Genomic DNA, 27,646 nt, shown 5'->3' on the forward strand with positions numbered 1-27,646 from the left:
CTTGTCAAAAATAGTCAAGCTAGAGTAGGTTTCAGAAGAATTACCAGATTTTTATTTGTGATGGCTTTGGTGCCTATTTATTTATTTGATTTATATACCACCCTTCCTAAGGTGGCTCAGGGCAGTTTACATTAAAAAATTTTTTTAAAACCAATTAAAATTACAATTAAAACTAGGTAATATTAAAACCATTAGAATGGTTTCCCATTATTCAAATGGGGAATATACTGCCTGGAGGTGGTAATGGGCTAGATGAGGGATAACAAACTGAAATTGAATCTGAATAAGATGAAGGTACTGACTTGTGTGTGCTGGGGGTGGGTGGGTGTCAAGATGGTTTAGATCTAAAGATGGTTTAGATGGTTTAGATCTACCTGATCTACAAGATGGTTTATATCTACCTGATCTGGATGGAGTTACACTCCCCGCAAAAGAACAAATATGTAGCTTTGAACCCAAAAAAATGGGACTAGAAGTTCTTTAACTCTGAAAATGACCCTGAAGCTACAGTTGGAGAGAGCTGGAGACAAGTGCTTTGGAAATGTAGGCTGCTAACGGGAAGCAGCCCAATTAAAGAGGCATGTTATCTCCATTTTCCTGAAGTGATTCTGGAATTTCAACAGCTGTGCTGAAGAATATTTTGGTTGAATTGTTAAATGTGGATGCCATTTCTAACATATAATTTTTTCTAGCTCTGTGAGCTCTAAGCTTTTAAATTACATAAGTATCAAATATGACAAAGCCTGAAAAGACAAGGTAATATAAGTTCACACAGGGTATAGCTAGTAGGGGTTCTTATTAGAAAATAATTATATGTATATTAAATACTGTACCTTCCCCTAAACTCTCTGGATATATCAGCTAGCAAGTTTAACAGGACTTTGAGTAAAATTTTCAACCAGAATATGGTTTTATGTGATAATTCTTTTTATACCAAATCCACTCTACTGCTATCACTCAATATAATCTTCACTGCTGTACATCTGAAGATAATGTTGCAATAAACTTAATTTAGACAGCTTATTTTTCACTAATCTCCTAGTGCTGAAAATAGAAGAGAATACTCAATTGTACATTTTAAACTATGACCCAAAAGGTACTGCTCATTTCTAGTTCAGTGAAACTTCGCATCCATGTTTTATTATTCACATCTTTGAGAGATTTAATTGACTGGATTTTTCCCCCTCTGAGAAGGAAAGCAAAAGCAAAAATACCACTAAATATATATTCTGCAGTAATTTCAAAGAACTCTGAAGCATGGTGTTCCTTCTACTGCTATTGCTGATGACATCCAACATAAAGCAAGGCAAACCAATATCTTTATCAAACTTCTCTTGGTGCAACAGAATGCAAGCTTTTCAACCCAAAGCTCTTCTTGAAGCAAAAATAAAAGGTACAAGGTAAGTGTACTAGATTAAAGCAGGTTCAGCCTGTCATTCAATACAAATAAGTTTTATTTTTATTTCTTTATTTTTAAAGCAAATATTTCAGTAATTTGTCTTTGCTCTTATATGTAAAAGACTCTTCCAAGTTTATGGAAGTATCAGCAAAGATCTTTGGTACAATTGGACTATAATAAGGTGCATATCTATATAATTAATTCTCTAAGCCAGAATGCATGGGGATGCGTAGGGATGGTGGAATTCTCGTGAGATCCCGCAAGAGTTCCATAGTAGCAGGGAGTTTGCCGAGAGTTCCTGACTTTGGGTGGGCATTGAGGCGGTGGGAGGCACGGTCGCGGTGGGGAGGCTCTGGCTCCGGCCGCGGTAGGGAGGCGGCGAAGGAGTCGGACAGTGGGGTGAGAAGGAGGCTGTGACAGTGGGCCCTGGCAGAGGAGGTGGGCAGGTGAAAATGTCAGGAAGGGAGGGAGCCTGGCAGGGAGAGAAAGCGCGGTCAGGGGAGCCTGGTGGGGAGAGAAAGCTGCTGGTGGGGGGAGGAAGATGGAGACCTCCAGAATCATGGGGAATGGACTGGGGCAGAAGGGAGGGGGGAAGTGGTGAGGAATGGACTGGGTAAGGAGAACAGAATGACAGGGAACGGACTGGGGCAGAAGGGAGGGGGGAAGTGGCGGAGAGAGAAAGCAGCGAAGCCCGGCTGGGCAGAGACATACTAGCGGTGCAGATGAACTAACTGGAGCAGAAGGTGGGGGAGGATACTGGGGCAGAAGTGGGGGGAGACTGGGGCAGAAGGTAGGGGAGAGTGGGGCAGAAGGTGGGGGATAATGGGGCAGAAGGTGAGGTAGGGCGGGGGAGAATGGGGCAGAAGGTGAGGGAGGGCAGGGGAGACTGGGGCAGAGTGTGGGGGGAGGGCAGGGGAGACTGGGGCAGAAAGTTGAGAACTAACTGGGGGGGGAACACAACTGGGGCAGAAGGTTGGCGAGAGAACAAACTGGGCCTGAAGGTGAGTGAACAAACTGGGCCTGTACTGCCACACAGATGCTCTGTGCGAGATCAGCTAGTTTCCTTCTAATTCCAATAAGGAAAAATATAGATCTATAAAAGGAGAAACTTCTTGTATACAGCAGAAAGTGCATGTCATAATAAACCAAGGTGGAGTGAGTGGGGTAGTGGCAATTTATTGTTCTGAAGAGCACATTAGAAGTGGAGCCGCTGCAGTGTTGGGGCCACTGAGGCACGGTCAGGGGTGAAGACCCAGGAGCAGTGTTTGAGTCATCCAGACTGGAGGCCGGGTGGGGACGTCCATATTGGTCACGTCTAAGAGAGCCTTCTCCAACAAAACATCCCTAAGTCTTGCAGTCTTATTGGGGCATGCTTGCTTAGTGAATTTTTGACAATATACACAGGACTGAGAAAAATGGATCTCCCCCAAGCAAAAGAGGCAAAGCTGTTGCCCATCAGTAGAGGGAAATTTAGCCTGCAGAGAGGGCAGCACTGAAACGAAATGTTTGCTGCCATGAACTGGAGCAATGAACAAAGAACCAAACTTCCCCAGAAGGGAAGGGCGGGGGGAGCAAAATGCAAAAGGTAAAGAAGGAGAGCAAAATGCAAAAGGTGAAAGGTAAAGGACTGAGGAATAGAAAGAGGAAAGAGCAAATGAAGAAAAAATAAATGTCTGCTCATCTCTTCTCAGGCAAGGGCAGAGAAGGCAGAGCTCACCAGAGAAAAACAAACTTCTGCTAGCTTGAGATGTTTTTCTGCCAGGGTACAATGAAAAAACTGAGGAGATAAGGGTGGTCAAGTGACCTTATAGGTACTGGAGAGAGGGACAGCCAATCAGGAGTGAGAATGAGGAAGCTTGCAAACTCTCAACTAGGCCTTCATCCTCCAACTGAAGCCCGTCTGTGTGATGGACAGAGACCACCGAGAAGAAACACATTGTTTCCTGTTCTCAAGAAGAGAGCCAAGGTTTGGTGGCAGCACAGAATGTGACAAAAAGTTAATATGCTAACTGGTTGGATATATTTATCACACCCACTCACCCAAAATGGATTCTCACAAAGGATTTGCAATGTTGGGGAAGGGAGGGCAAGAAGCTGGATTTTTCTCCTCTCTCCCTGCTTGGTCTGGCAAATTCCTCAGCCACCGCTTGGTGGACCCTGGGGAGGCTGCACTTGAGCTTCTTACAATTTCCTTACAGATCAGCTCCATGGAACTAGCAGATCATGGAATCTCAGGTATCCCAGTACAACTTTTCAATCGGATTTGGTACCAAAGTGCCTCCAAGTGGAATCACTTCTGCTAACTACTACAATGAATATTTATATAATGCTTTTCAACAAAATTCATAAAGCAGCTTATATAGATAAATAAATACAACCCACTGAAATCAATGGGACTTGCTTCCATATAGTTGCATTTGGGATCAGCCTATAAATCATTTATGGAGGGATTAAAATTGAAACAGCAAAGTAATACATGTGAAATCATATTGTTCTGACAGCTGAATTCTTCAATAGGGATTTTACATGCATTGAGACATGCACAATTTAACATTTACATGTTTATTTAACAAAACCAGATGTAACACTAACATCTATCTAAAATGTTGCAATTAAATACAATTTGAGTCATCCTGTTCCTTTCAAACTTCTGTACACTAACATCTCCACTTATATACCTGCCATTATTGTGTAAACAGATAAAATCTACTGTAAGCTAATGACTTCAAGAATCATTTTCAGTCAGTTTCAGATTAGCTTGTTCATCCATTATATTTTTATGAAGAAGTGCTCTTTTGGCAGCTGAAGTATATTTTGTTCTGAGAAAAATAAACTGAATCTCCTTTAAAAGGAAAACACTACTACAGAATTGTTATTGTGTTATTTTTTATGTCGAGGAAACTGCATCTGTTATTCATCTCCTATTCCATAATGTGCAATACCCATCTCTCCTCAACCCTTTTAACAACTGGGATTGAAATGTTTTGACATTATGCTCTCTAGGTGGTAATACACAAGATGTTAAAAACAGATATAAATAGGGTGATAATGAAGAACAAAATGTGAAGCATTTCCTTGCAGTCATACTTTGCAAATTAACAAGCAGGTATTGACTTTTCTTTGAGGTCAATAACAGCATTTATCGATCTGAGAAGTTAATACTGACTGAGGTCAATATTAGATCTCAAGGGTCAACGACTCTGGATACTAGCGTATATTTTGTATTCATATATAAATGTGACATAGGTAAAAAGAGGGCACATTTAATCTTTAGAAATAAAACCAATGTATTTTTATAGGCTGTACAAAAAGAAGTTGAAAGAGTTAAACTTATATGTTAAGATTATTTCTTAATCGTTTTCAAACAAAGGTCTAAAATTATGATGTCAGACAGATCTTCAGTACTTCAGTTCGGAAACATGTATTTGTATACCATGGGGGTGCATAAAGCAAAAAGCCAGGATTGGCTGCAGCTCCCTGTTCACACTTGCAAGCAAACCTGGGTTTGTTATGTAATGTGTGCCACAGCTCTCACTGTCTGAAGAGTGTACTTAAATATGCACTATTTAAAGAATAGTAAGATGTTCATAATTACTTCCGGTGAAAATCTGAAAATGCTCAGAAACTTCAGCAGGTCTGTACTACTATAGCCAAACTGTTGACCAATGTTAGATATCAGGACATGTGACTGTATTACTACAACAGCTACTAGACTGTTTCTGAGCTGGATTCAAAGTGCTAGTTAGCCTTTAGGGTCCTCAATAGCTTAGGAGTGGGCTATCGGAAGCACTGCCTTCTGCAGTATGAACCTGCCCATTTGTTAAGATCTCTGCTGGATAACCTTTTCCCCATGCCCCACCAATATGTGAGGCAAATTTGGTTGATTCTGCCGAGGGCCTTTTCTGAGGCCACTTCCTCAGTTTTTATTGCATTTTGTGTTATTGTTTTTGTTAGGGTCTGATAATTAATGGACTTCTCAGTTGTCAACCTGGGTTGTGGAATGAGCTCCCCATGGATATAAGAGGATTATCTTCCTTGGAGGCCTTCAGAAGAGCCTTAAAAACCCATCTTTTTAGTCAGGCTTTTAATGATATCTAGTTCTAATTTTAAACTGGTTGTAATTTTTTAAAATTTTTAATTGTTCTATTATGTATTTTTTAGTGTAAACCGCCTTCAGCTACTTTAGGAAGGGTGTTATATAAACTGAATAAATTCACTCCTCAGGGAAATTTATTTTGCCCCCTTCCTGGACAAGAAACATGCTCCATTTTCAACTTCCTGGATAGCTGACTATTTATTCCTGCTGATTTAATGTGTTTTAACTTGTCATTAACTGCTGTTTTATTCCATGTTACTATCTTCAAGATTTTATGAACCTGTCTTTGGCATTATTATTTTAACAAAAAAGGTGGTATGTACATTTTCATAATAATACACAAAAATCAATTTCTTTGTCTGGATAAAATATTTGGGGGTATCTATAACCTTTACAGAACCTGAGAACCTATATCTGACTATAACTTAGGGTCCTTTGGTCTCCAAATGTAAAGTGTAACAAAGTACTGCACTTGAATGATGATCCACCATGACATGAAAATGCTTTTGATACAGACTTCACTTGGAAAACAATGTGCTCCTATACAAATAATTTTTTAACGCCAAACTTTGTTCTTTTGTGCAAATGGAGGAAAACATTGTTAGCCCAACAGGATGTAGAGGTTAAAGGCTTCAAACATGAAGCACAAAAAAGGAGAAAGATGTTTTACCCCCTCAAATCTAAGCCCATAATGTTTTCTACTTGATCTAAGTTGTACACAAAGTCCTACTCCAACAAAAACTCATGCTGTGAATGTTCTGTGTACTCACCTAAGAAAAGTCAGTTAAATACATAAACACCAAGTAAAGGGAGAATTTCTAAGTATCAAAAGTCAGACTCAAAAAGAAACTGAAGCCATGTATGTGTGTGTTTGTGTGTGTGTACGTATATTCTCATTCTCTCTCTCTCTCTCTCTCTCTCTCTCTTTCTCTTTCACTATGCAACAAGGTCATGAGTCTGGAGTCTTCTCTTGTATCAGAGAGCAAATTGGAATTTGCTGTTGCCACCTCCTGCTTTGACTGCTATCTTGCACTGTCATAAAAATGCAAGAGAATAGGGATATTTGTCTCAAGTTTCAGCTTCATAAATTGCTAGAACCAAGTTTAATACAATGTACAGAAATGTGATGTACACTGTCTAAAAAGTAACCAGATCTATCACTCTGCTGTACCAAAGAAATTTAAAGTTGTAAATTCAGGCTGGTATTCTGAATATAGTGGCTGACAACCAGAGCACAATAAAGCAAGAATGCAGTGGGAGTTGTTCCCTTACAGCTGAAGGCTGCTCTTAATGCAGCTGGAGGCTTGCCCATTTCCACTGCGCCCTCATGTGCATGGGGACCAGAAACAATTTTGCACAATCTTCTCCGTCTCCAGAGGTGCCCTGTGGCATCCTTGAGGGCTGCACAACCCTCAGGCACATATTTCCAGAAGGCACATTGCACTTCTGGAGGCAGAGAATATCACCCAAAATCCCTTCCCCACATGTGAGTGGACAAAACAGCTGTGGAGAAGCCTCCAGCTACAAGAACACAGCTCCAATTGCTTCCTCACTCCATTGTTCTGGATGTCAGTTATTATATGTTAAGTACCATAAATCCATTTAACCCAGCAGATTCAAAGTACTACTGTACTCTGTACTTTACTATCATATATTATAGCAGAGAATCATTATTACCAATCTTTTTTTAAGTTCACTTTTTGAAGTGAAGACTGAAGACTGGAACGTTGTTGCTCATTATTTCAAACTATTTGTTAAGGTTTCTCCATGGAGAAATATGCAAGAAAAACAGTTAGTAGTCTGAAATGAAATTATTAGATTCTTTGGCTGAGGTCCAGAAGGATGTGAGAGTTTAAGGGGCAACTTTTAGGGTTATGTGAGGACAACTTCTGAGAGAGAAAAATGATGTGGGTATACTTGTATTGGAAAATGAGCATCGGTTCAGTTGCACAAATAACTTTTCATTTAAAAAAAGGCTATGACACAAAGGTTGAAAACACAAAACAAAAAAATTATTTATTATCATTATTATTAAGTTCACACTTTTATCTTGACCATTTCAATCTGGCTTCAGACCTGATCATGGAACGGAGAGCGCACTGATTACCCTGGTGGATGATCTACACAGGAAGCTGAACAGACAGAGCTATTCCTACTGGTTGTCCTGGCCCTGTAAACAGCTTTATATACCACTGACATAGTGATATCTTTTGGACCACCTAGCTAGGATGTAATGGGGCACCATTCTGTGTTGGTTTCAATCCTTCCTGGAGGACAGTTCCAGAAGGCTGTTCTGGGGGACTGCTGTTTCATCCTTTAGCCTTGGGCATACAGGGTCCCATTTTGTCCCCCATGTTATTTAGCATCTTCATGAAATCACTGGGGGAGGTAGGGATGGGGGGATAACTCAGTGGTAAAGCATCTGCTTTGCATGCAGAAGGTTCCAGGTTCAATCCCTGACATCTGTAGATAGGACTGAGAGACTCTTGTCTGAAACCTTGGAAAGCCACTGCTAGTCAGTGTGTAGACAATACTGAGCTAGATAGACCAATGGTCTGACTCACTATAAGGCAGCTTCCTACATTTCTATGATATAAATATTTATAATAAATAAATAATAAATATAATGCCCTCCTAAATGCACTGACATAAGTTCTCCTTTTAAAAATCCATCCCAGTGCCATTTCCTAAATAGAGGCCTGCAGCACATGAGCCAATATTGTATTCATATGTGGGACGGCAAAGAGACCATTAAGAAGAGAGACTCTGCATTATAGATGCAAGAGAAAGTCAGCTTGAAGACATTTGTAAAGGAGACACCATTGATATTGCCAGCACCTTGTATAACTGTTTTATCACTTTCCTAAGTGCATTTATCATATACACAAACATACAGCTGGGTAGATTTGGGTGAAACATTTGAACCTACAGCTTCCACTAATGCAACACATATCTTAACTATCCTATCAGCATGCATGTAGTTCTGGATATTATTTGTTTCTGCTGAAAAACAGAACTCATCATCACTGCACGTCAAAAGGAAAAATTGAGGGCTTCATATAACACAGTACAGTGAAAACTGAACTGTCTATCAAATAAGTTGAGGCATCTTTGTGACAAACATACACGTGATTACACACACAGACACACACTGCTGCCCATGATACTCCCTACACTTCATCTTATAATGTGCAGCTATGTTTTGAAAGGAAGTAAGAAATGCCACCTAAAACTTGATGATAATCATTTGTGAAAAAAGCTAACAGAAATGAATACTACAGAAATGTGGATATAAAACCTAAAATGTCTTACCTAGAATTAGCAACATAGCTTTTTATGCAGCTTGCAGACACCACCAGAGTTATTTCCATGCAAAAAAAATTCAGATTAAGATTTTAGTAGAAAGATGTTCCTTTGGCATATCAAAGAAATACCTGAAGAAGAAATATCAGTATGTACCACAATCTCAGAGCCTTGTTTCACTAATGAAATGCCTCCTATACAGTATTCACACATACATAGATGAATAATTCATTACAGATGAATCAGATAGAGATTAAGTCCAAATATAGGCTAGCTTTATACCAGTAGACAATGAAAACATGGAGTCCAGATGTTCAATACCCAAATTATGCAGTACTCCATTAAGCCGAACATCAAGTCTGTGGAAGTCTATGTAGCCTAAACCACAATCTAAAAAACATAGGCTCAGAGGTATAGTTGTGATTTGGATGCCAGAATGTTTGGGGCCTCATTAGCAAGCACAGTAAAAGTCAACACAGTATGAGCAGCTTGCAAACTTGCTTGTTCAGCCTCGTCAACATTGGTAATATCTTTCACTGGCTTTCCAATTAAGTCCCAATTGAGAATAATTAATTAATAATAAATGAAAGCACTATGACTAAGGACTCTAAATTCCTCTCCAAATTTTATCCTTCATCAATTACATTATTTAGTTACAGTAGCACCACATTACGAATGGCATTGCATAAAATGTAACCTTTAAAGTTAGCTTTTTAAATAATGGTTTGCTGATAAAGCATACAGGATATAGAAGGACCAGACATATTACACAGATTTTCAGACTGAATGATTGAATTCTGTTGAGTAAAGGACATATGCTTTCACAACATGTGATTTATACACTTAATAATCAGTCTAAGTAATGGAAGTTGATAAAAAAACATCTTCGTTTAAGTTGGGCTGGATGTAGAGAACCATGTCCAGATCTCCATTCTTCCACACTACAACCTCCTGTGCCCCAAATCATGTGGCAAGTTGGAGGACCCTTCAAATAGTGCAAGAGAGGGTGAAGAGGGTGAAGCAGGATGGGAAAACTAGAAGAAATGGCAAGAAGCAGAGACACTTTGCACAAGAGGAAGTGCATTTCTGCTCTTGTAATTTAAAGTTTGGATCGAACAAACAACTAGAAGAGTGATTTCAGCCCAAACACTGCTCTGCTATTTCAGCTTACATTTTGCAGAAGTTAACATAGCACAGCTTGATCTTCACATCACTTAATTATTTATAATAATTGGGTTTTCCACCAAAGGTATCCTCACCAGTAACTTGCAAACCTGGCTAGAATGGCCTACATCCAAACTAACAGTTGTGAATGGGGAATGCTTTTGCGCACACAGAGAAGAAAGGAGAAGGCTTGGCAATTTCCCCTTCCCTCTACAGCTGTTTAAGTCTGCTGGAAATATGCTTGTGAGGGCCCACATATTTGACACATTTTCAGAGGGCAAAGGGGGCTGAAGTAAAAAAGGGAGACTGCTGAGAACCTCTCTCCTCTGTGAGCGTATGGCAGCACTCCCTGTACAAGACTGTTAGCTTGGATGTGGAGACAGACAGGCCATACAAAAACAGAAAGTAACTATCAACACACTACCAAAAGCCATGGCATCTGCACAAAAAATAGAGATACAAAGAGCACTGTACAAGAAACTAAATGTTTCTGTGTACACAGGCATTTCAACTGACTTTCTCTCCCCCTATTACTGCTTTGGAAGCCAAAGGTTTTGTTTTCAACTTTTCAAAACCGTTTGTGTAATTTTATTTCTGGCAAAGGCTGGGATACAAAAGGACTGTGCATAACCTTTTCGTATGCATTAGGACAGAAACAAAATTATATCAAAAACTTTTCAAAAAAAGAATTTAGCTATACATGTATGAAACCTATTTGAACAGAGAAGTATTTGATGTTCTCCAATGTTGACAGGACACTGGCAGGCCTACCTGGCAAGAGAATTCCATAACACTTGACTTAAAACAATGAATATAAATCGAGAGGAAAATTAGTCAAGGGCATTCTCCCAAAATTATTATCAAAATAATGGCTTGTCTCATACAGTGAGAGACTCTCAAAAGATACAGTTTGCTGTACGTTGTTTACTTATTTATACTTTGTTAACTTACAGCTGGAAAGCTAAACCACTTTTTCTATAGCTTATTGACATTGGCTGACATGTTCCACAGCATAATGTGGATGATACAGATCCACCCACACTGATGCAGGGCTCAAAATCACCCAATGACAGTATTGTGCAAGAGGGCCGCACCAGTTTGATTGATTGATTGATTAAGTGCCGTCAAGTCGGTGTCGACTCTTAGCGACCACATAGATAGATTCTCTCCAGGATGATCTGTCTTCAAGTTGGCCTTTAAGGTCTCTCAGTGGTGAATTCAATGCTGTCGTAATCGAGTCCATCCACCTTGCTCCTGGTCGTCCTCTTCTTCTCTTGCCTTCTACTTTCCCCAGCATTATAGACTTCTCAAGGGAGCTGGGTCTTCTCATAATGTGTCCGAAGCATGATAGTTTGAGCCTGGTCATTTGTGCTTCAAGTCAAAATTCTGGATTGATTTGTTCTATGATCATTTGTTTATTTTCCTTGCCATCCATGGTATCCTCAAAGTCTTCTCCAGCACCAAAGTTCAATGCTTTTTCTATCTTGCTTCCTCAAAGTCCAGCTTTTGCATCCATAGAGTGTCACGGTAAAAACAATTGTCTGAACAATTCTAATCCTTGTAGGTATAGACATGCCACAACATCAGAATATCCATTCCAAGGCCTTCATTGCAACCGTACCAAGTGCTGGTCTGTGGCGTATTTCTTGACTGCTGGATCCTTTACTGTTGATGGTCAACAGTAAAATGAAATGTAAAATAATGGTCGATCCTAAAAGGCAGAAGCTATCCACTTCAATGTCTTCATTGTCAATTCTGAGGCTGGTTGCTATACCTGTTGTCTTTAGTTTAGTCTTCTTTACATTTAATTGTAGTCCCATGTTTTTCACTGTGCTCCTTGACTTGCATTACTAGAGCTTGTAGATCATCCACATTCTCAGCTATCAGAGTGGTGTCAACAGTGTAGTGCAGGTTATTGATGTTTCTTCCTCCAACATTAAAACCACGCTCATCTTCTTCCAATACAGCTTCTCTCAGTATATGTTCAGCATATACATTGAATAAAGGAGAAAGTATACAGCCTTGTTTTACTCCTTTGCCAATCTGGAACCAGTCTGTTTCATCATGTTCTGTCTGGACTGTGGTTTCCTGTCCTGTGTATAGGTTTCTCATGAGAACAATGAGATGTTCTGGGACACCAATTTTCCTAAGGATATTCCACAACTTGGAATGGTTGATGCAATCGAAGGCTTTTCTGCAGTCCATTGACTTCTTTCTGGGATTTGGCTTTTCAATTATCCAGTGCGCATCAGCAATGATGTCTGAAACCAGCTTGAACAGCCGGCATTTCCCTTTCCACGTAGGGCTCTAATCTGTGTTGGATGAGCCAGAGCATTATTTTGCTAGCATGTGAAATTAAGGATATTGTGTGGTGGTTTGTGCAATCTGTTAAGTCTCTTTTCTTTAGTATGGGTATGTAGACTGACCTCTTCCAATTTGTTGGCCACTGTGTAGTTCTCCAAATTTGCTGGGATAGTTTGGTTAGATGCTTGACTGAGTCTTCTTCTGTTGCCTGCCATATTTCTGTAGCTATTCCATCAATTCCTATAGCCTTCCAACTTGATAATGACCAGAGTGCCGATCTAAATTCATCTTGCCATACTAGAGGTTCAGCAGTACCAGTACTGTTGACTATTGCATCATTGTGGTTTGCATGCTACTTCCAATATTCCCAATGGAACTAGCATGAGAACACACTAGAGTTGTGTACAAACCAAGATGCTCTGGTTCAAGTCCGAACCAGTTCAGCACAGCGGGAAGGGTAGCAGTGAGTAGGTCAGCATAGTGTTGTCAGCATGATCAATTTGCTTGGTCAGCATGGTATCGCTGACCATGCAAATGGCACCTGCGCATGCACAGTCACCATGTGCCAACACTGCGTGTGGGTTCTTGGGACAAGTGCTGCTTCAGTAAGAAGCTGCACATGGCGGTGGAGAGCAAGTAAGAGCCTGCTCACCTATTTTTTAAAGATATGACTTGCTGCTCACCCCCTGTTCAGACCTCATCTAAAATGGTTCAGCACCAAACCAGTTCATGAACCTCTGTTTGTACACATCCCTAGACCACACAAGCATCAACAATACTGGTACTGTCCATTTGAGCAGCACCATTAGGTGATTTAGAGGTCCCCGTTGTTATGCTGTGGAACATATCAGCCATTAATAGATATGAAATATGCAACAAACAATTTCACCTTTTTTTCTGCTTTGGAGCACAAGGAGGCCAGTAGTGTTTAAACTTCATGACCTTTCCATCCTTTCCAACACTGAATTGTTCTTACAGGATTACGCAATAGACATCTTCAGACACTTATTTATACTTCAGTCATACACTGAAAACAAAGCTGTCATCATCAACAAAAAACTCTCTGGCACTTCACAGACTAATTGGATTCTTATGTTATGAGATTTCATAGAAAAAAGAGTAAAGTATCACATAATTTTTTAATAAATCCATGTAATGCTACACAGAATAACCACACAATAAGCAGGAGTTTGGCAAGATAGTTCTGGATGATCAGAATTCAACTTGCTTCCCTATGAGTTCTGTACATAAGAAAATAAGAGCATAAAAACAGCCCTGCTGGATCAGCCCTAAGGCCTATCTAGTCCAGTTCCTGACACTCTTCGAGGAAATGGACTTGGGAACAGAAATTGCTTTGGTTGCCCTGTGGGATGACCTGTGGGGGGGGGGGGGAGGGAGAGAGAGAGAGAGCGAGAGTGCAACCCTGTTGATTCTCTTGGATCTCTCGCTGGCTTTCGATACCATTGGCCATGGTAGCCTTTTGGATAGACTGGTCAAGATGGGTGTGGGAGGCATTGCTTCGAGGTGGTTCTGCTCCTACCTCAAGGCCTGTTCCCAAAAGGTGATGCTGAGCGATTACTGCTCTACCTCTTGGCATTTATGCTTTGGGGTTCTGCAAGTTTCCATTCTTTCCCCTATGCTGTTTAACATTTACAAGAAACTTTTGGGAGACGTCAACTGGAGATTTGGCCTGAGGTGTCATCAGTATATGGATGACACTCAGTTGTATCCTTTTATTTCATCAGACACAGGTGAGGCGGTGACTGTTCTGAATCAGTACCTGGATGCAGTAATGGACTGGATGAGGGTGAACAAGCTGACTCAGTCCAGCCAAGACAGAAGTACTGCTGATCAGTGGTTCCTCTTCCTGGGTGTATGATGTTCATCTGTTCTAGATAGGGTTGCACTCCCCCTAAAGAACCAGGTTCGTAGCTTTCAGGGTGCTCATTGATCCAGTGCTGTTACTAGAGCCTCAAGTGACCTCTATGGCTCAGAGCGCCTTTTATAAGCTTCAGCTGATATGCCAACTGTGACCTTACCAGGACAGAGAAAGCTTCGCCACAGTTACTCATGCTCTGATAACCTCTTGCTGAAATTACTGCAATATATTGTATGTGGGGCTGCCTTTGAAAATGGTCAGGAAACTTCAGCTTGTACAATATAGGGCTGCAAGATTATTAACTGGGACTGGACATTTTGAGCATATTATGCCAGTGCTTTTATCATCTGAACTGGCTCCCAGTCCATTTCCGGGACCAATTCAAAGTGTTGGTTTTAACCTTTAAACCCCTAAATGGCTTACCAAGGCTGCCAGAACCCGAGGGGTATACTCGTGGGTCAAATGGGCCGTAACCCAGAATTTGGCTTAAAATAAGCCAAATCTGGCAATCCCAACTCGGACCTTAAGATCTTCTTCAGAGGCCCTCCTCTGAGTATCCCTGTCAAACGCAGTGAAGCACGTGGCTACTAGGGAGAGGGCCTTTTCAATGGTTGTACCCTGTTTATGGAACAGGCTCCCTAGTAAGGTTTGCCTGGCTTCATCATTTTGTTCTTTTAGGCACCAGGTAAAGACCTTCTTGTTTGATTTGATTTTTAACTTATTTTTAAAGAGTTTTAACATTGCTTTGTTTTGTTTTTGTATTTTATTTTTTGGTCTGTAATGATTTAATGTGTTGTGTGTCTTTATTTCATGTTTTAATGTCGCGTTGTTAGTCACCCAGAGATCAATTTGTTATGCAGAAGCTAACATAGAAAGTTGTTGTTGTTGCATCTTTTCCAATACTACAATGTCATCATTAAGAAAAGGTGACCAGAACTATATGCAGTATTCCAAATGTGGCCACACCATAGATTTGTAAAAAGCATAATATTAGCAGTTTTATTTTCAATCCCCTTCTCAATGATCCCTAGCATGGAATTTGCCTTTTTCACAGCTGCCATGCACTGAGTCAACACTTTCAATGAGCTGTCCACCATGACCCCAAGATTTCTCTCCTGGTCAGTCACTGACAGTGCAGACCCCATCAATGTATATGTGAACTTGGGGTTTTTTTGCCCCAAAATGCATCACACTTTATACTTGCTTACACTGAACCGCATTTGCCATTTTGTCACCCACTCACCCAGTTTGGAGTGATCCTTTTGGAGCTCCTCACAGCCTATTGTGTATTTCACCACCCTAAATAGTTTAGAGTCATCTCCAAATCTGGCCACTTCACTGTTTACCCCAATTTCTAGATCATTTATGACCTAAAATTAAAGAACACTGGTCCCAGTACAGATCCCTGGGGGACCTCACTTCTTTCTTACTTCCATGGTGCAAACTGTCTATTTATTCCTACCTTCTGTTTCCTGTCACCCAACCAGTTATCAATCCACACATGAACCTGTCCCCTTATTCCATGACTGCTAGGTTTACTCAAGAGCCTTTGGTGGGGAACTCTATCATAAGCTTTATGGAAGTCTAAGTATACTATGTCAACTGGATCACCTATATCTACATGCCTGTTGACACTCTCAAAGAACTCCAAAAGGTTAGAGGCAAGTCTTGACATTGCAGAAGACATACTGGTTCTCCTTCACAAAGGCCTGTTCTTCTATATGTGTAACAATTTTTTCCTTAAGTATACTTTCCATCAATTTACCCAGCACAGAAATTAGGCAAACCAGCCTGTAATTTCCCACATCCCTTTTTGGAAATCGGAATTACATTAGCCACATTCCAGTCCTCTGGTACAGAGCCTGATTGCAGTGAGAGCAACAGCCCATATGTTACTTGATTGTAGCTTCTATAGGGATATCTATAGTGTGTGTATAACTCCATTTTTAGAAAACATCTCAGGCTGTTCTGATGAATTTTAAATGATCTTTTAATCTAAATAAATATTTATTTAATATAATAATTTTATATGATAAAATTTCTTATTCAGTTGCTAATTTTTGTTTTATAGCTAGTAGAACCTAAAAGGATATGAAATCTAATTAAATAGCTAAGTATTATAATCTATTGAAGTACATCATTATAAAGTGAGATAGGTTCCCCCCTACCCTCTGGGTTTTTATATTTGTATATTCATTTTATGGATTCAGGTATTTTGTATATTATGTACTATGTATTACTTATATGTATGTTTGTTGTTGTAGTCTGGTCGGTGACCAAAATAGAGTTTTTATTTGAGCCCGATTTTAGGGACAAATTACATATTTTTGCTAGCAGACCAACAATTTCACATTTGAGTTCCTTCAGAACTCTTGGATAGATTACATCTGGCCCTGGTGATATGTTAATGTCACCAGGACAGTTTCAAGACAGTTTAGAACACCCTGTCTCATCACCTCAAATTAGCTCAGTTCTTCAGCATCCAAGCCTGAGCAGCTCAGCTCCGGACCAGGTATATGGTCAGTATCTTATGCCATGAAGACATATACAAAGAACTCATTCAGCTTCTTTGCAATCGCCTTATTAAGGAGGATCCCTTTCACTCTCTCATCATCTAAGGGTCCAATTGCCTCCCTAGCAGGTTTTCTGCTACCGATGTATTTAAAAATGTTTTTGTTATTCCTCTTGACACTTCTAGCTATATGCTCCTCTGACTTTCTTTTTGCATCCCTTGTTGTCTCCTTGCATTTCTTTTCCCCAGAGTTTGTGTTACTTTCTGTTCTATTTATTTGGGCAGAACTTTTCTGAAGAAAGTCTTCTTCCCATCTGTAGTTGCCACCGGCTCATCTAGTAGCCTCTCTGTCACCGACCAGACAACAACAATAAACATACAGACATATAAGTAATACATAGTACATAATATACAAAATACCTGAATCCATAAAATGAATATACAAATATAAAAACCCAGAGGGTAGGGGGAAACCTATCTCACTTTATAATGATATACTTCAATAGATTATAATACTTAGCTATTTAATTAGATTTCATATCCTTTTAGGTTCTACTAGCTATAAAACAAAAATTGCTTTGTAATAACCAACTTTGTAGGTTATAACCAAGACCTTGTATTTCACTCGGAAACCTATCAGCAGCCAGTGTAGATCTTTTAAGGTAGGAGTAACATGGTCTCCCCGAGATGACCCAGAAACCAACTTGGCTGCTGCATTCTGGACCAACTACAGTTTCCGGCCTATGTGCAAAGACAGCCCCACATAGAGCGCATTGCAGCAGTCAATTCTGGAGGTGGCCAGCAGACGTATCCATGAACAGCAGTGTCCCACTGGTGCTTACCATCCCACCTTGTTTCCATTATCCCCACTATATCTATGTTTCCATTATGCCCACTATACAATATCTATGCCAAGCACTTCAGCTCGCCCATCTTGGCTCAGAGGCTTCTGACATTGGTATATAAACCAATGGCAATGGTTCATATCTTTCCTGGCAATGGTGTGTGTGATCTCTCTTTCCGTCATTTCTGTCATGTGTTTCCATCTGCTCCACTTCTGGTTCTACACTGTCCCCTTCTGTTTTATCTGAAACGTTTGCACCCTCGAACCATAGGTGATTTTGCTTGCTTAACAAGATACCACCCACATCCTGTCAGCAATCCCCCTTGCATCATTTTACAAGCTGCTCTACTACCTTTTTATTTTAAAAACCAGCAGTCTGATTCCATCTTGCTTCAAGTAGAGCCCGTCCCTTTTGTACAGCCTTGGCTGGCCTCAAAACATATCCCAGTGCCTAACAAATATAAACTCCTTTTCCCAGCAACACCATCTCATCAACACATTGAGATGTCTAAGCCCGGCCTGTCTCGCTGGCCTTCTGCATGGAACAGGTAGCACATTAGAGAATTCCACCCTGAGGGTCCTAGACTTTGATATGCTACCTAGCAGCTTGAATTTGGTTTCTAGGACCTCCTGACTCCATTTCCCAATGTCACTGGTGCCAAACTGCCAATGTGCACCATGAAAACTGCCTCCTCCCTAGTACTGACTATCTAGACACTGTATTATGTCCACAACCTGTGCACCAGGCAAGCACATGCAGGTCACAAACCAATTTCTTTATACCCCTAATGGCTGAATCACCCACTACTAGGAGACCTCCCTGCTGGAGGAGTACCATCTGTGTGAGAGGATATGGGTGCATCACCCAAGGAAGGGTGATGCTAAGGTATCATTTCCCTCTTCCTCAGAATTATGTCCTCCTTCCCTGAGACCTTCATTCTCCATGACAGCAGAGGAGCTGTCCGCCTAGGGGTGGGATGCCCCATCTCATCCACATACCTCTTTGTCTCCCTGAGCTTCTCTGGTCAGCCACCTTGGCTTTGAGGGAACAAATTTGTTCCCTGAGAGCCAGGAGCCTGTTGCACTAAGCATATACCCACAACTTTTGCCCCCCAGGCAGAGAGTCACACATGCAAAACTCTGTGCAATACACTGGGAAGCACCCCCTCCCCTAATGGCATTTTACATTCATACCTGGTTTTATTGGTTATTTAGAATATATAGAGCTTGTTTGCTTGAAAACTAGGTTTTCGCTGCAGTTGTCAACTAATTAAGGGTTTTATGCTCTGTCCTCCAGGAAAAATTACCAAAGTGGGATAGTGCTCACTTTCTCCTCGTGCTGGGTATCTCCTTTGTGATAAAGGGGGACCACTTGGGCACCTCCCCATTCACATTTCTGCTAAATTCCATGCAAAACTCCTGTGATATCTGTTAGAAAACACCTGTTCTCGAAGCTGTGGGTAGCAAATCTTCCCTGGTCAACCTTGTCTTCTCAAGAGCTGCTTCCAAACTGAGCCACCTCAGGAATGTGGCCCCTCCCACAAGCTGTGTGACTCACCTGCACTTAGTGCCCCACCTACTGTCTCTCTAAGCACAACTGAAACTGCCCTGTCAAAAACAACCGCTAGCCAATACCCTTCCTTTGGAATTTTTAGCTGTAGATACAGAATTTAAATTGAGCAGATATATTGCCCCTGTAACTCTGATGAGACTGAGTCAGTTGCACATGTGCTCCTCTTCCCTTTATTCAGATGTGAAGTGTTACATTAAACACTTCCCAGATGAATGTAAAGTTTCCTGGTTTCTTAAACAACAGTTTCCCATGATGTCTAAATGAGAAAATGTGGCAAAAGCAAACTCAATAAAACAGGATTACCAAACCACGATCAGATAGCAGTTTGATAGCCTGGTTTGTTGGGATTGCTTAAACCAGAAGCCTTGCAGGGAGGAAGATGCCTTATCATCTGCTTCCCCAAAATGGCTCCTGTCCAGTGGTGAGAGCCTGTGTTGCTGCTGTCTGCTGTTGTCAGCCTGCCAGCCTGTGTGCCCCCTAACTTGTGGGGCTGTGGCTGCTGTACTGTGGGTGAATCTGTGCGGGATTCGGGCCAGAGGGCAGTCCCTGAGGATCATCTGCCCAGACCAGCCGACTTTCTGGGACTGCTGCCCTGTGACAGCAGGATCACCACCGGCGGGATGACACCAAAGGAGGTCACCCCTATGGGGGGAGACACTTCAGGGGACAATGAGGGCCTCGTGGTATTATTTTGGGTTCTGTTGTTTTTAGGCCCTGGGTATTTCAGATGTATCTTGGTTTGTCTGGGGATGGAGAGACGGGAGGTGTGTCCACTGACTATGGGTGGCTATTTCGGTGGTGGTGGTGGGGAATAGAAGAAGTAACGTTGGCAGGTCAGCAAGCTGTTGCAGAGGAATGGAAATCAGAAATCTATTAGCAGTTTCCCTTTCTGGCTGTCCTGCCAGCTCTTTGATCTTGGGGAGCAGTGCCAACCTCCCACAGACCTTGCTCCTCTGTAATGACAGGTCTGTCCAGAATAAGTCATAAACTATCCACAACTTGATTCTGGATGAAGGGGCAGACCTGGTATGTATCACAGAGACTTGGTTGGGGGAGGCTAATGGCCCAGTCTGGTCCCAACTTCTTCGTCCAAGATATTTTGTTGAGGAGCAGGTGCGGGGACATGGGCAGGGAAGTTGAGTGGCCTACCAGAATAACATCTCCCTGACCAGGACCCCTGTTGAAGTGTCTGACCATATTGAATGTGTGTACCTAAGTACCTAAGGGACCAGGGATAGATTGGGACTTCTGTTGGTGTACCAATCGCCTCGCTGCCCAATGGAGTCCCTAACTGAGCTGACAGACTTGGTTATGGGCTTGGCATTGAAGTTACCCAGGCTTGTGGTGCTGGGGGACTTCAATATCCACTTTGGGATCAATCTGGTTTAGGTGGCTCAGGAGTTCATAGCAGCCATGACAACTATGGGCCTATCCTAAGGGGTCTTGGGACCAACACACATTGCTGGTCACACTCTTGATTTGGTCTTTCACTCTGATCAGGTTGGCGTTCTGAGAGAGGTGACTCCTGTTATTTCCCCATTGTCATGGATGGACCATCATCTGTTTAAGGTTGGACTCACAGTCATACCCCACCTTCACAGGGGTGAGGGGCCCATTAGAATGGCTTGCCCGAGAAGGTTATTGGATCCAGTAGGTTTCCAAGCAGCCTTGGAGGGATTTAGTGTTGGCTCTGTGGGTGATCCTGTTGATGCCCTGGTGGAGAATTGGAACAGCAAACTCACCAGGGCAGTCGACATGAAAGCTTCTAAGCGTCCTCTGATCAGCTTCAAAATTGGCCTCTTGGTATATGGAAGAATTACAGGGGCTGAAGCAGCGAGGTAGATGACTGGAGTGCAAGTGGTGGAAAACCCGATTCAAATCCAACAGATTACAGCAAAGCACATTTGAAGATATATGCTCTGGTAATAGGGGTGGCAAAGAAGCAATTATTTCAGCCCGTATTTTGTCTGCAAGTCCATGTCCAGTGGAGTTGTTCAGGGTTGTGTGAGTGCTAATAAGTGCTTCTCCTCCTTTGAATCAGAACTTGGAACCATTTATTACCTGCTGTGACATGTCTAATAATTTTTGTGCGGATAAAACCTCTTGCATTCAGGCCAACTTGGATTTTTAAAAATTGACTGATTTAGTTCTGTCAAGTCGGTGTCGACTCTTAGCGACCACATAGATTCTCTCCAGGATGATCTGTCTTCATCTTGGCCTTTAAGGTCTCTCAGTGGTACATTCAATGCTGTCGCAATAAAGTCCATCCACCTTGATGCTGGTCGTCCTCTTCTCCTCTTTTCTTCAACTTTCCCCACCATTATAGACTTCTCAAGGGAGCTGGGTTTTCGCATAATGTGTCCAAAGTATGATAGTTTGAGCCTGGTCATTTGTGCTTCAAGTCGAAATTCTGGATTGATTTGTTCCATGATCCATTTGTTTGTTTTCCTGGCTGTCCAAGGTATCCTCAAAAGTCTTCTCCAGCACCGAAGTTCAAAAGCGTCAATACTTTTTCTATGATCATTTGTTTATTTTCCTTGCTATCCATGGTATCCTCAAAGTCTTCTCCAGCACCAAAGTTCAATGCTTTTTCTATCTTGCTTCTTCAAAGTCCAGCTTTTGCATCCATAGTGTGTCATGAGAAAAACCATTGTCTGAATTATTCTAATCTTTGTAGGTATAGACACATCACAGCATCTAAATATCCTTTCCAAGGCCTTCATTGCAAACCTACCAAGTGCTAGTCTGCAGCGTATTTCTTGACTGATGGATCCTTTATTGTTGATGGTTGATCCTAAAAGGCAGAGAAACTATCCACCACTTCAATGTCTTCATTATCAGTTTTGAGGCTGGTTGCTATACCTGTTGTCATCAGTTTAGTCTGCTTTACAATTAGTTGTAGTCCCATTTTTTCACTATGCTCCTTGACTTTCATTACTAGAGCTTGCAGATCATCCACATTCTCAGCTATCAGAGTGGTGTCATCAGCGTAGCACAGGTTATTGATGTTTCTTCCTCCATCTTTAAAACCATGCTAATCTTCTTCAAATCCAGCTTCTCTAGTATATGTTCAGCATATTCATGTTCAGCATGTTCAACTTGGATTTAAATCCCACAATTACTGCAGTGTCTGAATCAGAGGTTTCCAGTGACTCCTCTTATGTGGACAGGCTGGATCAGTTCCAGCTTGTGATGCCTAAGAATGTGGACAAGCTGCTTGGAGAGGTGTGGCCTACTACCTGTTCTCTTGACCCCTGCCCAACATGGCTTATACTGTTGTTATGTCTGGCAGGGAGGTTGTTGTAGAAACCTAGTAGATATTATAAGTGCTTCTCTGTGGGAGGACAGGATGCCTCTTTGCCTTGAGGAGGCAATTATTAGACCTCTTTTGAAGAGGCATGTGTCGGATCCCTCACAGTTAAGCAATTATAGGCCTGTCTCCAACCTTCCATGCTTGGACAAAGTAATTGAGAGGGTGTTGGCTTCCCAACTCCAGGAAGTCTTGGATGAAACTGATTATCTAGACCCATTTCAGACTGGCTTTCAGGTGGGCTATGGGCTGGAGACTGCCTTGGTCAGCCTAATGGATGATCTCCAATTGGCAATTGACTGAGAAAGTGTGACTCTGTTGGTCCTTTTGGACCTCTTGGAGGCTTTCGATACTATTGACCATGGCATCCTTCTGGAGCATCCGAGGGGGTTGGGAATAGGAGGTACTGCTTTGCAGTGATTCCACTCCTACCTCTCAGGCAGATTCCAGATGGCGTCCCTCAGGAACTGTCATTCTTCAAAATCTGAACTTCAGTATGGTGTCCCTCAGGGCTCCATATTGCCTCCAATGTTTAACATCTACATGAAACCACTGCGAGAGATCAGCAGGAGATTTGGTGCAGGGTGCTATCAGTATGCAGACGACACCCAAATCTTTTTCAAGACAACCCGAAAGAACCCACCACCATCTAATAACCTGAATACACACTGTCTTATAGCATATAAATGTAGACAATATGTATAAAATAGTAAAAGTGCACAAGTAACATAAATATAAAACCAAAGATTTATAGGATAGAAATTTATAATCAGGCTTGCTGCCAAGACTCCCAAAATGAATATACAAAGAATATCATGACTTGCAGGTCAGTCTTCCAGGAGTCAAACTTCCCAGTGGCTAGAACTCCAGTACAAATTGAAGAAAAGTCCAATTGTCCTTAAATCAGATGGTCATATGAAATTCAAATCCTATGGGACATTGACATTTGTCTGAAGCCACATATGGGGGATATCCTTCCTTTTTTCTCCAAACGCGTTTTGGCCTATAATAGGTCTTCCTCAGTGGCACTGTTACAGGAACCATTGTAGTCCCCAAGCAGCAGCTATGCTCTCATGTGGAGCCAGATGTTTAATTTGCAGCCAATAAGCATTCAAACTCTATCTATAAACAATAATTGTATGTAAAGAACACCACTAATACAAAGACATAAACTACCACTATCATCCCATGATGCAAACAGAGCATGCTTTATAGCTTCTAAGTTTAACACAAATTTATTCAAAAAGGTCCACTTTTCCTTTTGCCCAAAGCTCTTAACATAATTTACAGAGTGTTATAAAATAAAATGTACATGATAATAAGAGCAGACATGCATCAATCCATCCATGCAGATTGTATGTATACTCAAATGCATTGACATGTCTGTTCTTAATATCTTGTGCATTTTATTTTATAACACTTTGTAAATTATGTTATCCTATAAATCTGTGGTTTTATATTTATGTTACTTATGCACTTTTACTATTTTATACATATTGTCTACATCTATGTGCTGTAAGAGAGTGTCCATTAAATGTTTTTCTACACTTTTTTCCATCCCATGGTTTTTAGAGATACTGTATATTACCACTATTTATAACTTTGATAGCTTTTGTCTCTTCCATGCATACTTTTCTAATACTTAAGTATACAGGTTATTAGAGGGTGGTGGATTCTTTGGGGTCAGAAGCCACATATGGGGGATATGTGAATTAGGTTGAACCCACTCAGGTCCTTTTGCAGTCTTTCACCCAAATCTTTTTCTCCATGTCAACTTCACCAGAAAAAGGCAAAATCTCCCTAAATGCCTGCCTGGAGGCAGTGATGGGATGGATGAAAGATAACAAACTGAGACTGAACCCAGGTAAGACGGAGGCACTTATTGTGCGGGGTCAAAACTTGGGAGATGATTTTGATCTGCCTGTTCTGGATGGGGTCACATTTCCCCAGAAGAAACAGGTATGCAGTCTGGGGATGCTTCTGGACACAAACCTTTCCCTGGTGTCCCAGGTTGAGGCAGTGGCCAGAAGTGCCTTCTATCAGCTTCAGCTGATACGACAGCTGTGTCCATTTCTTGAGATAAATGACCTTAGAACAGTAGTACATCTGATGGTCACCTCCAGAACTGACTACTGCAATGTGCTCTATGTGGGGCTGCTTTTGTACGTAGTCTGGAAACTGCAGTTGGTCCAGAATGCGGCAGCCAGGTTGGTCTCTGGGTCATTTTGGAGAGACCATATTACTCCTATCTTAAAAGATCTACACTGGCTACCGATAGGTTTCCGGGCAAAATACAATGTCTTGGTTATAACCTACAAAACCCTAAACAACTTAGGCCCTGGGTATTTAAGACAACATCTTCTTCACTATGAGCCCCACTACCCATTGAGATCATCAGGAGAGGTCCGTCTGCAGTTGCCACCAGCTTGTCTGCTGGCTACTTGGGGACCGGCCTTCTCCATTGCTGCCTCGAAGCTTTGGAACATGTTCCCTGCTGAAATAAGAGCCTCCCCATCTCTTACAACTTTTAAAAAGGCAGACAAGACACATTTGTTAACCCAGACTTTTAATTTGATATTGTTTAAATAGTTTGATGATTTTTAACAGTTTTAATGTTTTAAATTTTAAATTGTTGTAATGTTTTAACCTTTTTACTTGTTTGTATGGTTTGGTGTAAACCACCCAGAGACTTACAAACATGTTAAATAAATAAATAAACAAACCACAGTTTCCAGGTTTGGACATAGCCAGGTATATAATGGGAGGAGGGTACACAGGCTTATTCACAATTCAGCAAACTATGGTTTGTTGGATAATCAGAACTGGACCATCGTCTTGGGGTATTTCTAAATAGCATCTTAATTCATTCTGATTTTGGTAAAGTTCACAAGAAGGCATTTTGATATTGTCAGTAAGCCAATACAGGAAAGACAGTGAGGAGTATTTGTAGCAAAGTGCTCATTTTCATTGGTCTGTCCTTCCTAGAACAGTAAAACATAGACTGTGTTACAAGTCTCTCCAATGGCATTTTAAATTCCTTGTTATAATCTGCCTTTAACATCTATCTTGACAGAATAGTTGTTCTGAATATGACATCTACGATTGAATACAAAATCCATATATAATGATCTTGTATAGTTTATTATTTATTTGTTTGTTTGTTTGTTTGTTTACTACATTTTTATACCGCCTTTCTTCCTTGACAAAGGGACCCAAAGCTGTTTACAGATTTGCAAGCTGTAATTTTACAAGCAAATAACAGATTAATAAAACCGTGTCTCAGGCTCTTTTCAGGAGCTGAGGACAAGAGGTCCCTGGTCTGGGCACATCCTTACTTGCCTTCCTCTCAGGGCACACTGGTCTTTCACTACTCCTGGGAAGGGGGAGGGGCTGCCCCAACTGTCCTCACAGGCCAGAACTGGTCTCTATGGGGGCCGATGTTATGCTCTGTCCTGGCTGGGCGCCTCCTTTCTTGCCTTTCTCTCAGGGCACACTGGTGTTTCTGTACTCCTAGTTACCAATTCACCAAATGCAAAACATGAAGTAGAAATAAACCAGGTCCTTCTTACAAGTCCAATGATATAAAATCTCTTCCATCTATGCAAATCAATATCCATGATGCTCACCTTTAGAAGACATTCCTGGGTAGTTTTATACCCAAGGAACTGCATTTTTAAAAAAAAGCTTCATTGAGGTAAACATGTATTATAAGGATCGATCATCAATGTACCTTGTTCAAAGCCAATCCTATAAACCAAACTCCTATAAACAAGATTCTATACAGGATCTTGTACAAATTAAGTTAATGGCATATGTCCAGTTCATAGTTTTACATGTATGCATCCCTAGGAATTAACAAGATATGTGAAGCTGCATTTGAAAAATGCTGCTTTGGCACTGGACCCGAATGGACTCCAGCATTTTTAGCATACAAATGATCCACATGGTCCTACAACAAGGACTAGACAGAAAATTGCAATACTATGTAATGCATAGGCATGATGAGGGGAAAGTGATTTTCCCTAGAGAATTTCCGTAATCCAAACCATAGTAACAATCTATTCCAAAGGAAGAGTGTTTTGACTTAACTGTGAATATATAAGTTAAGTCATAACTTAATAAACGGTACCTCAGGGAACTTCAGAATAATTATCAAGCTCCATAGGATCATAGAGCATGGATCATAGAACAAATGGATCATAGAACAAATCAATCCAGAATTTTCACTTAAGGCACAAATAACAAGGCTCAAACTATCATATTTTGGACACATTATGCGGAAACATGGCTCTCTTGAGAAGTCAATAATGCTGGGAAAAGTTGAAGGAAAGAGAAGAAGAGGATGACCAGCATCAAGGTGGATGGACTTGATTACGACAGCAATGAATGCATCACTGAGAGACCTTAAAGGTCAAGTTGAAGACAGATCATCCTGGAGAGAATCTATGTGGTCACTAAGAGTCGACACTGACTTGATGGCACTTAATCAATCAATCAAGAGGAGAAAGTTCTACAGGCTACTAACACAACAAACTACTTTATTTTTATTAGCTGACATAACAGTGCATGTTGCAAAGCAAGGGCAGACGCTTAACCAAAAGATTTTATAATACCTATAACCTGGCTATTGAGATTGGGGCAAACCTTATACCATATTTCAAATATGTAGCTAATATATGGTGCAGTCCGGTAGAGGCTTTCTGCTCTAATGCTTTACACATGGGTAAATACACAGAAAGTTATCAGAGACTCTTTAGGATTTCTGTTAAGTGGTAAGAAAGCAAGGATGAATTTCTTTTATGGTACATAGTAATTCAGCATTAGCTCTATAACGGGTATGATCAAAGAACTACCACAACTATGTAGATCCCAACGATGTGAACCAGTCTCATCTGGGACGGTAAAGCACCAACTCAACCTAACTGGCATATAGATAGTTCAAATCATGAATGTGACCTCATACATTTCTTCCTCCACATCCATAATCATTGTGGTTTGTTTAAACCATAGGTCTGAGGCTCTTCATACCCGGAGCTGTACTTTAACCATGGTTTGCAAAACATGATTAAACTACAGTATTTGAACAGTGCAATATCAATGTCAAATGCTGGTTTAATTCTGTTTTGCATATCATAGTTAGAGCACAGCTGCAGGCTCATATGAACCATGGACCTGTGGTTTAAAACACAATACTGACATCATGGCTGAGCAATGGAGCCAAGATAACAACTGGAGGAAGTAGTAAGGCTCAGGTCATGTTCA

General features: G+C 41.1%; 1 protein-coding gene across 8 annotated transcripts in view; it reads right to left on the reverse strand.

Annotated features, from left to right (window-relative positions):
* VTI1A (vesicle transport through interaction with t-SNAREs 1A) overlaps positions 1-27,646 on the reverse strand; it is a 433,539-nt gene that overhangs the window by 299,235 nt on the left and 106,658 nt on the right. The gene's annotated exons all lie outside the window — the stretch shown is intronic.

Source organism: Hemicordylus capensis, chromosome 3, assembly GCF_027244095.1.
Source record: "Hemicordylus capensis ecotype Gifberg chromosome 3, rHemCap1.1.pri, whole genome shotgun sequence".
In the NCBI taxonomy this organism is placed as follows: Eukaryota; Metazoa; Chordata; class Lepidosauria; order Squamata; family Cordylidae; genus Hemicordylus; species Hemicordylus capensis.